Raw genomic sequence first — 10,215 nt, 5'->3', positions numbered from 1 at the left:
TCGATTCCAACTGCCACTCCATGCCAACTGACGTTGTGTCCTTGGGCAAGGCACTTCACCCTACTTGCCTCGGGGGGAATGTCCCTGTACTTACTGTAAGTCGCTCTGGATAAGAGCGTCTGCTAAATGACTAAATGTAATTTACATGGAAAATTAAATTCAGGAGAAAACACAAGAAGGAGCAAGAATGAGGGAATCATTCCTCCTTCCCGTAATCCGTCCCATCTCACCACAGCCTGCTGCTCCTCCCATCTCACAAACAGCCACTCGTTTGAGCACTGACGAGAACATTTGGAATATCAACCATCTCGCTCCTGATAAATTCTGGGTTTAATAAAACCAGCAGAGGCGTTGCGGGCTGGGTAAACTAAGACTGGAGGTTTCCTGGTGGAGGTTCCACCAGAAAATGAAAAAGAAGACTTGAATCGTCTGCCGGATGAGGAGAAAATTCCTGATCATAATAATCATTCGTCAAACCGTGACAAGTCAGCATTTCCTAACTTCCAACTTTTAATAATAACTTGAGCCTGCGATGCAGCCGGCTAACGGGCAACACCTGCAGACGCTCAGGGCCAACTAAGACGCCCACAGTTGGCTTCATTTGTTTAATGAGGAAATGAGTCCAGCGTTGCCGTGGGGAAAATGTAAGGTATGATGGGAATGGGGAGTAGCGGTACACCATCCTAACCACTTCAACATGTGGGGCTCCTCCACGCGGCCGACAGCACAGGACAGGAGAGATCACCAGCTCAACCAGTCGAGGTCTGTCGTGAGGGCATGTTCACCGGGCAGCCTTGAGCCTTGAGACAAGCCGGTTACTGTCCCTGTCCACATACAGAGTAGCCTATTTTAATTGCTCTAATAGAATGAGTAAGGGGGGGGGGGGGTAGGGGGGGCTGTGTGTGTTGGATATGGAAGGTGGAATAAAACAGCCATCTGTTTCTGCGGGACGGCAGTGGGGTGCTGGGAGGAGGAGAGGCTGGGAGGAGGAGAGGCTGGGAGGACGAGAGGCTGGGAGGAGGAGAGGCTGAGACGACGAGAGGCTGGGAGGAGGAGAGGCTGGGAGGAGGAGAGGCTGAGAAGAGGAGAGGCTGGGAGGAGGAGAGGCTGGGAGGAGGAGAGGCTGGGAGGAGGAGAGGCTGAGAGGAGGAGAGGCTGGGAGGACGAGAGGCTGGGAGGAGGAGAGGCTGAGAGGAGGAGAGGCTGGGAGGACGAGAGGCTGGGAGGAGGAGAGGCGGGAGGAGGAGAGGCTGAGAGGAGGAGAGGCTGGGAGGAGGAGAGGCTGGGAGGGGAGAGGGAGAGGCGGGAAGGTGAGGGGCTTGGAGGCTGAGGCCTGAGAGGAAGAAAGGCAGGGAGGCTAGGAGGCAGGGAGGCTGGGAGGTTGAGAGGCTAGGAGGCAGTGAGGGGCTGGAAGGCAGGGAGGCTGGGAGGGAGTTGGTTGTGGAGTCAACAGTCAACCTCTAAATGTGGCCTGGCAGAATCCCAGCCTAGCACAGTAGTGCTACGACATCCCACACACCCACTGACGCTCATCAGCCAAATGCTAATCGCATCAGGGTGAATGCAAAGGGAGGACAGATTTGATTTTTGTATTAATTATAACCTAACACAATCAACTCGCAAGCTCAACTTTCCAGACTCCCTCCGTAGCAGCAGGTTGCTTGCTGGGGGGGGGGGGGGGGGAGAGGGGGGGGAGAGGGGGGGGGAGAGGGGGGGGGGAGAGAGGGGGGGAGGAGAGAGGGGGGGGGGAGAGGTGGGGGGGGGGAGAGGGGGGGGGAGAGGTGGGGGGGGGAGAGAGGGGGGGGGGGAGGGGGGAGAGAGGGGGGGGGGAGAGGGGGGGAGAGGGGGGGGGAGAGACCCCACGGCGAGAACGGAAAATACAATTTCCCTGCGACTCCCTCCTGCTGCTGTCGCCCTGTTGTTACAGACGAGCCTGGCGAGGTTAAGATGGCCGCCGTGTCCAGCACCACGGGCAGGAGGACACCAGCAGCCGCCTGTGCGAGGCTCCTCCACACTGCCTTCGCTTCAGCCAGAACTGCGGGTTTAGGAATCGATGATAGTGGCTTCCTATCCAGCTGGAAGCTGATTTGAAATAACACCTGTCGGCACACGTGTCAACTATGCTTCGCGGTGTGTGACTGCTAGTTCTGGGCCTTTCATAACTTACACTGAGGAAATCCCTGAACATTTTACACATTCTTCTTTATTCGTGACTCAGATATTTGCTTTGCCTCCAGTGGCTAGTTATATTGTTTTCTGTGAAGTTCGGTAAAACATTCTAAACTGGATGCATTGTTCCTGTTCGTTCTCCAATATGTCTGGCCCAGAGAAGGGGGATAGTTATGGCTCAGCTTTAATTTCTCCATCTGTACTTGATCCCGAAGGGATGTCCCACTCCACACACAGACCAAACACCAGATAACTTTCCTCCAACACAACATCGCACTCGCAGCGACACAGTGCAACAAAACAGAGACTATTTTACAGGTTCTCTTCCTTCTAGCTGCTGGGTTGTGGATGAGGCCTTTGCCGGGGTTTATTCAAAAGGATGTTTCCAGCGTTGACACATCATCTGAATCTCTTGCCAGTCACCAGCACTCCATTCGAAACCAATTTGGACTTGATGGTCTATGTGAAGACGATCTCCCCTCAGACGAGAGCCAATGTAAACACAAGACAGACTACCGGAGCCCCTCGTAGAAACGGTCTCTCTCCTGAAAGGCCAGCGAGTCTGCTGAAGAGGCTCTATTCATATTGATGGTGCCATTCAAGACGCAGTTACTGAACATAACACCCTAATGACACAGGAAGAGGCACAAAGTGAATTCTTTCTAACAGTCGACCATTTGGCTCTCCACAGAACAGACCTGTTGAAACGAGGCCGCCTCGTAAACCAATCCAGACGAGCGACGCGTCCTCAGACAGATAGCACAACAGTAAACAAACTATAAACTGTTTATTCTCCCAAGGCGTCTTTACATCTTTTAGACGGGCATGTTCAGGACTGGATGAGGAACGGCTTTGATTTAACACAGGCACTGACAACTATTGTCTATGACTGCAGTGGAAATGGCTTGGTTATCATCTCGGCCTGACAGGATGAATGCATTATCAGCTGTAATTAAAGTGTCTCTAGTGTTTTCACGGAGAGATGGATTGCGCTTTGATGATCATGATGAGAAGCAATATATTGACCCAGGCTGAACTGTCATCCTACTTATCTGCCGATATTTTACAAGACAGTTGGCTCTTGTTAACGCAGACAATTCTCTTCTGTCGGGAGTCTCTCGGTTCCCGCATCTTGTCTGTCGTCTTTGACAGAATTGCGTTATTGCGTGCAGCACAACAGCCAACTGGGAAAGTTCCTGGCTCCGCTCCTTGCACCTGTTTCTCAAACTCTCGCGAAGCCGCCAGAACGCTCTCCGTCGTGCATCGCTGGCCACGGGAGATGAGACCTGCCCCCTGAACTGAATTACTATCCAGGAAGCGACAGCTTCAACATGGGGAGCGGTGACCTGCTTCTGGGGGAGGTCACTGAACACTGTCCGAAAGCCCACTCAACTCAGAAGAATCTGATTGGCTGTTAACGACACACCCGTGCACGTTCGCTTTTAAGGTGATGTCGTTTCCTCCAGACTGTGCAATGCTTGTATACTGGTACTGCGCTGGATAACCCCAAGGACTCTATTTACTAATTAAGAACCCTGAGCATATGCATGAGTGGGAGAGATTCATCACTCAGGCCTGGTCTGTCAAAGAGGTGCTGTAAGTCTTTGGTACCAGATTGTGGCAGGTCTACAGTGAACATACAGCTAATGCAGCCGTCAAAAGAATTTCCATGAAATCCGCACATAACTGGATGTAAGCTGGTGTCGAAAAGGCAAGGCTGTCCGGGTAAATGGAATCTGCTGACTAATGGTATTAGTAATTGAGAAAATAGGACACCTGGGAGCTGATGTGTTTGCAGGTGGACTTAATAGTTGGGATTAGGTGAGTTAAGGGCTAATATGAATCATAAATAACACATTCCACAAACGGTCTGCCAGCATACCTTCACCTCTCCTCAACCACGTTGGATTGATGGGTTTACACACAGAGGATATATTAAGGTTGTGCTTCCAAACCGCTAGCCTCAATGAACAGAGGCACTTTGAAGAGAAACGCACGGCTCAGACCAAATGCCAATAGGAAATTAAAAGGATCCAGCGAGCTGTCCTTGTTAACTATATACTCACTAACAATCATCCAAGGCTTTGTAAACATGTTGGGGTTAATTATCTTCTTCCACAAGCAGGGGCACCGGAAATCCCTATATCGACCTCCCCAAAAAAACATGGAAGCACACACACAACCACAAACATACACACACAAACACACACACACACACACACACACACAAACACCAATATTGAACCCAGCTGCCTCTTCCAGAGGGAAAGGAGTAATTTGTCCGGCTCAGAAATAAGGGTCTCCCCGTTCTTTGCAGCGCGACGATGAAAAACATGAAACCGTGCTGCTAATGAAAAGAACACTCAGGATGTGTGTTATTATTCCATCAGTCTCACCTACTGAGCCCTGGCCCAGGTCCACGCCAGAGGAAGGCCCACAGCTCCTCCACCCTCTCCTACCAGAGGATCCTGCGGTAAGCTGCCACTCGCAGGCTTCCTCTTCATTCATTCCACAGGAATTTGCCTTCCATTTCCTGCGCAGAAAGAGAGGGCCCGACTGGCTCCGTGCGGGGCAAAGCTTGTATTTACGTAACCACATACTGGGCCTGATTCATGTGAAACAAGCACGCCCTGTAAACAGTCTCATTACTGAACTCCAACACTCCATTACTCAACAGGCCCAGTCGCCACTGCTGGGGAGCCAGGGCCTGGCCGGTGTGAGGCATGACTAGTACAGGTTTGCTCGAACGCAGCCGTGCAGACGGCGATAGATTTATCTCCCGGCGGTATCCTGACCCTGCCATGCAACTTATCTAGAGTCGGCCTGGTTCAATCCAAATCTGAGCGTGTTGAAGGTGTTGGGAAAAGTATGACATGAAGACTTATGCTAAACAGGATTTCTGAAGACTGCTGTGCTTGTATATCAGTGAGGTGAGGCACAGTTTGCTGCAGAGGACTTTGCAAGTCATGGACATTACAGCGAGGTGACCAAACCGTGACCCGACACGGTTCTAGCCTGGCTTCTCCCCACTCCTCTCCTAAATGCTACCCTCAAGATTATCATTTGCAATACTATAATTTAACGTAACGTAATCTAGCACCTAATTTGATGTAATGGTGACAGAAAAAGACATATTCATTACCCGCTAACCACGTTATGTTTATCAAATTGAGAATCACAAATGATGACCTAATCTCCCCTGTCATTTAATCTATTGGATTTGCTCAGCAGGATTCTGAGGGGGAATCATTGCTACTTTAAATCCATTTGTCACTTTCCTCCAAGCTGTGGTCCTCCTCGCTGTGTCTCCACTGTAATTTGTAATGTTAAATAAAGGGCAATTCATTTCCTGCAGGGCTGAGCTTCAGACCGACACTCAAGGTGCCTCGTATTCAAATTCATTACCTTCCAGTCCTCCTGCTCCAGACACACACACACACGCACACACACACACACACACACACACACACACACGCACACACACACACACACACACACACACACACACACACACGCACACACACACACACACTGCTTCAGGGCAAGTACCCCACAGTGTTTCCCTCCCACACAGTACATGATCCAGTTTAGGTGTTCTGTCCACTTTTACATGACTGAAAGTACGCCAGCGAGGCAGTGCGAGATGAGGAATGGATCGGGATGGCCTCTGTGTTAGCCTCGCTGCCGTGGCAGAGCAGAGACTGCGCTGCTGTCTGGCTGTTTTCACCTGAGCCAAACAAATGGTTGTGTCAAGATATCTCCTTTCATAAACCCCTCCAGTCCAGAGCGCTCCATTTTTCAGCGGGACACTGCTGGCAAAGTGCTATGGAGGAGAGTGCGTGACCCTAATGACTTCAGTGGCACCACAACCAACTGTGAGAAGGAGAGGAAAAGATTTGAAAAATACAGGCCGTGTGGAAAGACATCGTGGGGTGTTCCCTTAAGGAATATCATTTGTGGCAACAAAACAGACAAGCGAAGGCACATGGAGGTGTCAGATGTAACACTGTGTCTTATGAATATTCATGGTTACATTCATTCGTGTTTACATTTCAGTGGCAAGATAGTCCCCCTGAAGGGAACTGGTCAAGCACAGACGGTGAGGACACTGAGCCTTATCCATGAGTGGAGATAAAGCTGGAACTGTACTTGTCTCAGGGTAGCCACTCCTGGCCCGGCCAAGCCACAGTGTTGATTCTCCTAATGTAGCATGGCAAGGATGATGGCTCCATACCCTCTCTCTCTCATCTTGAAGAAAGAATGCATTGAAGTAAGTTTACTGTACCGCGGTCAGAGAGTCTCTAAAACTATTTCAGTTTTACAACACCTATTAGCGGTTGGCATCACATGGGTCTAGTCCATTTGTTTACAGTTTCAATTTGGGCATATGGAGAGATGGAGATAGGATGGAGAAATGTAAAAGAGACCATTGAATTTGGGTTAATATGTGTTCAAAGTGACACGATCATTGCTGCACTAGTAGTGAGAGTAGATATCTAGGCCACACCTGGTGTCTGCTGAGGTTGGTCTACTTGAAGTGAGGAAAAAGAAGGCAATGCACAATTAAGTAGGCCTACTGTTCTGTTGTTCTTTCCAAAACTGGTAAATGATATGCCAAACGCACACCTGAACGCATACACAAACCTCACTCACAAGCATACACACCTTTTGTCTGTTTAATTCTCGCTCCCTAAATTACAAATCGGTTTTCATTTGCATGCACTGGTTCGGAATTTGGTGTTACACTCGTGCTAAAGGGCCTTATATAATCTCCACCCCATACAAACGTCTGATAACATTGAGGCCTGCTTAATTGAAAACGTCAATGCTACAAAATTCCAAGCTTGCTTCATGGTCGTGAGAAAATAGTCTCCACACGAATAGGCTACCTGATGTCCAAGATGCTAGATGTAAAAAATGACGGGACAGACGGGAGGCAAAGGGAACCATGTCCCAATGATTCAACTGCATCCTCCCTTATATTGCTTTGTGTCCGATAATATCACGAAGTAACTATAGGTAGGTCAACAAAATCAGTTCGAGGAATCGAATCATCAAAGATTATTGCGAGATGTAACGTAGATTATTGTAGGATACTTTACATGCAGCTGCATGTCTGACAAACAAGGGTCGCTAGACTTTGTGGATTTAACGAGGTGTTTTTGGAATAGCCAATGCCAATAGCTAAACGGTAAAGTCAAACCATTACTGTTAACTCAACTTGAACATTTTCACTGCGGTTTAATTTGGATTCTTTGGGGTATTCTGTCCCCAGCCAGCAGAGGGCACAGTCCCTATGTAGCCTAATTCAGTTTCATTGCCATGACCAAACCGTCTCTTAACGTTGGATGGCAGATACTGAAAAGTATGTGCTTGTGAAACAAAACAACGATATTGTCTCACTAAAACACACACACAGAAACAAACTTCTAAAACGTCAATCGCTTTTCAATTGACGATTTTAGATTGTTCAAGGAAGGGCAAACATACAGGCTGAGTCATTTTAATTATAGAGTTGAAATCGTGAATTAGCCTACTGGGAGGAGAGAGTGAATTGAGATAAAGTGATCTAACCTTTATTAAAACAGCCAATAGTTGAATGCTGGATATTCCTTTTAAGTTCATGGTGGCAACACAATTAGATTCCCTCTTGTTAAGCGCACTTTAAAATACGGTTGAGATCTACCGACCTTGAGTAACAATCGGCTGGATACAATTTATATAATCCAATGTGTTTTTTTCAAATGCTCATTCTTTGTTTTCACGGATCATAGATCCTCCATTGCCACGATGAAAACCACGAAACAGGACAATGTTGCTTCCAAAGATAACAGTAACATCTGTCCACGTGGTGGTGCTACAACAAGAGATTTGGGTAGGCTAACCTATGTGTTTGCGTGCAAGGCAAGTGGGTTATACGTTGAGTGCTCTGAGTCTACAGTCTGCAGGGTCATTCTTGTCCCTGATTGCCCTAGTTTGATAGTGTTTTCCCCTGCGCATAGACCAACGGGCCGTTTGTTTTTAGCATGGCATTAAAACACCCATTGCTTCTAATTCTTTAGATGTCACGCTCTCCGAGGACCTTCAAGGTAAACACAAAGGCAAAGTGCCCGTCTGGTCAGGATACATGTTGTGTCTGACGGTTGACAAAGACCTTTACTGCCGGTGAAACGGCAGGATACGCAGAGTGCAGGAGGAATCCAATGAGACTGTGCTGGAATGGTGAACAATGCAGGAGGGCGGTTGCCAGGTTTTATGGCGTGCGCTCCCAACCCCCACCCTGTCCCTCTTCCTTCCTGCCATGCACTGTAGTTCACACTTGAGCCTCTACCAAACATATTCGCTGAAAGAAGCAGGGGCAGAACAATTGAACAATGACTGGAACCGCCTTGCGAGCCCTGAGGTGCTGCTGCAGTGAAGGCCTTCTGGGACGCCTTGGCTACGCCAAATGAGTGAGAATGAACACACTTGAGCCAAAAACGAATTTGATATGGGAACCGTTTCATGTTTTCAGCCAAAAAACAATGTGTGGGTCTTCATGAGAAGCGTTCCCCCCACCCCCCATGACGCGAGCAGGGTGTCGTTACTCGTGACTCCCACATAGTTTAAAAAATATATTTTTCAGTGGTTCAACGCCATTACTGGCAAGGTCAGCCGTGCCTGCGCTCTGTTACAGCACACGCGTGTGACACGGGACATATGACAGCTAATGGAAAACGTGTCTGTGACACCGCCCAAATGGCCGGACCCGAGGCCATCCATCAGTGTAGGGGGTGATATTAGGGGCTGGCCCCCTGGTGGGGCCCTGGTGGGGCCCTGGTGGGCCATTGCCTCTCATGACAAACCTGTCTGTAGGCGTTACGGAACCGCCAATCGCCGCACTCACCCAGTGAAAAACCGTCAAATCACACACCAGCAATCAATCCCTTTCATGCGCTATGCCCTATTTTTGAATCCAGAAAAAAAAAACAATGTTTCCACCAAAAAATCCTGCGCTATGATTCATTAACATGCAGGCATAAACACAAACGACTGGCTCTCGAATTCAATGCTTCCCAGTTTGGATCTGAATGCTGTGACTGTAGGGGTGAGCCTGTTGTTGATGTTGGCAGTGAGTCTGGACCACTGGTGAGAATGAAGCTCTTTCTCCCTAACCGGGAACAATGCACAGTCCAGACAGGCATTTACAACTCCGACTATATGACTGCAATAAAGCGCTTGGCAAATGAGGCGCTGTTGGAGCTCCTGGCCAGCTGTGATGGTGTGAGGGCTGGAGTACGTAATAGCGCTTAATGACGGGTTGAGGTTACCAAAGTGTCCAGGAAGTAGCGGGCATAAACAGGACATAAACAAGTCCTGAACCCACGTGCGCAAATCTCCCTTGTGTGACTTGAAATTCATACGCAGAGAACGTCATTGAGAAGCTGACATGATCACATGGCGATCCAAAATATCTTAGATTGAAGGGCCGTTGTGAGTTTTTAGTGATATTGCCGGTGTTTTATGGAGTGTCTAGGCAGACGTTCTTTGTCTCTCTGTCCCCTGCTTGTAGATACCCTCCTGATTTCAAGGCGAGATTATCCCTAATGAAAAGGCCCTGCTTGCATTGGGAGCCTCTCTCCGGTTTACAACTTCCTTCTTGTGGTGACAATCCCACCGAACTATGTGTCAGGTTGTTGAACACGAGTGATGATGGCCTGTGCACACAAGTGGAAGGGCCCCTGTCCGGTGGGAGGTATGCTAACACTCGCTAGCGCCGAGCACAAAGCCCGCTAACCCTAACCCTGGGATTTGGCTCTCAACGCTTGCGAGAGGGAAACCGCACTGCGTCCTCCGTGTGAATTCTCTCACAGCTGGACTTCAGCGATCGTCATACCCACAAGCTGCAGTATGTGTCTGAGCTGTGTCGGGGAGATCCAGTGCTCTCCTTACAGTAAGGGGTTGGACAATGGTCTTACATTTAGTCATTTAGCAGACGCTCTTATCCAGAGAGACTTACAGTAAGTACAGAGACATTCTCCCCGAGGCAAGTAGGGTGAAGTGCCT

General features: G+C 48.9%; 1 long non-coding RNA gene across 1 annotated transcript; it reads right to left on the bottom strand.

The window, feature by feature from the left end:
* Positions 1-727: 727 nt before the first annotated feature.
* LOC134017859 (uncharacterized) lies at positions 728-8,316 on the bottom strand. The gene is made up of 3 exons (XR_009929801.1): positions 7,860-8,316; positions 6,319-6,417; positions 728-824 (listed from the first exon to the last, which is right to left on the bottom strand). It is a non-coding gene; the product is annotated as an uncharacterized LOC134017859 (long non-coding RNA).
* Between the last annotated feature and the right edge of the window lie 1,899 nt (positions 8,317-10,215).

Source organism: Osmerus eperlanus, chromosome 3 (assembly GCF_963692335.1).
Source record: "Osmerus eperlanus chromosome 3, fOsmEpe2.1, whole genome shotgun sequence".
Lineage (NCBI taxonomy): Eukaryota > Metazoa > Chordata > Actinopteri > Osmeriformes > Osmeridae > Osmerus > Osmerus eperlanus.
This window is presented reverse-complemented; position numbering and strand designations above follow the sequence as displayed.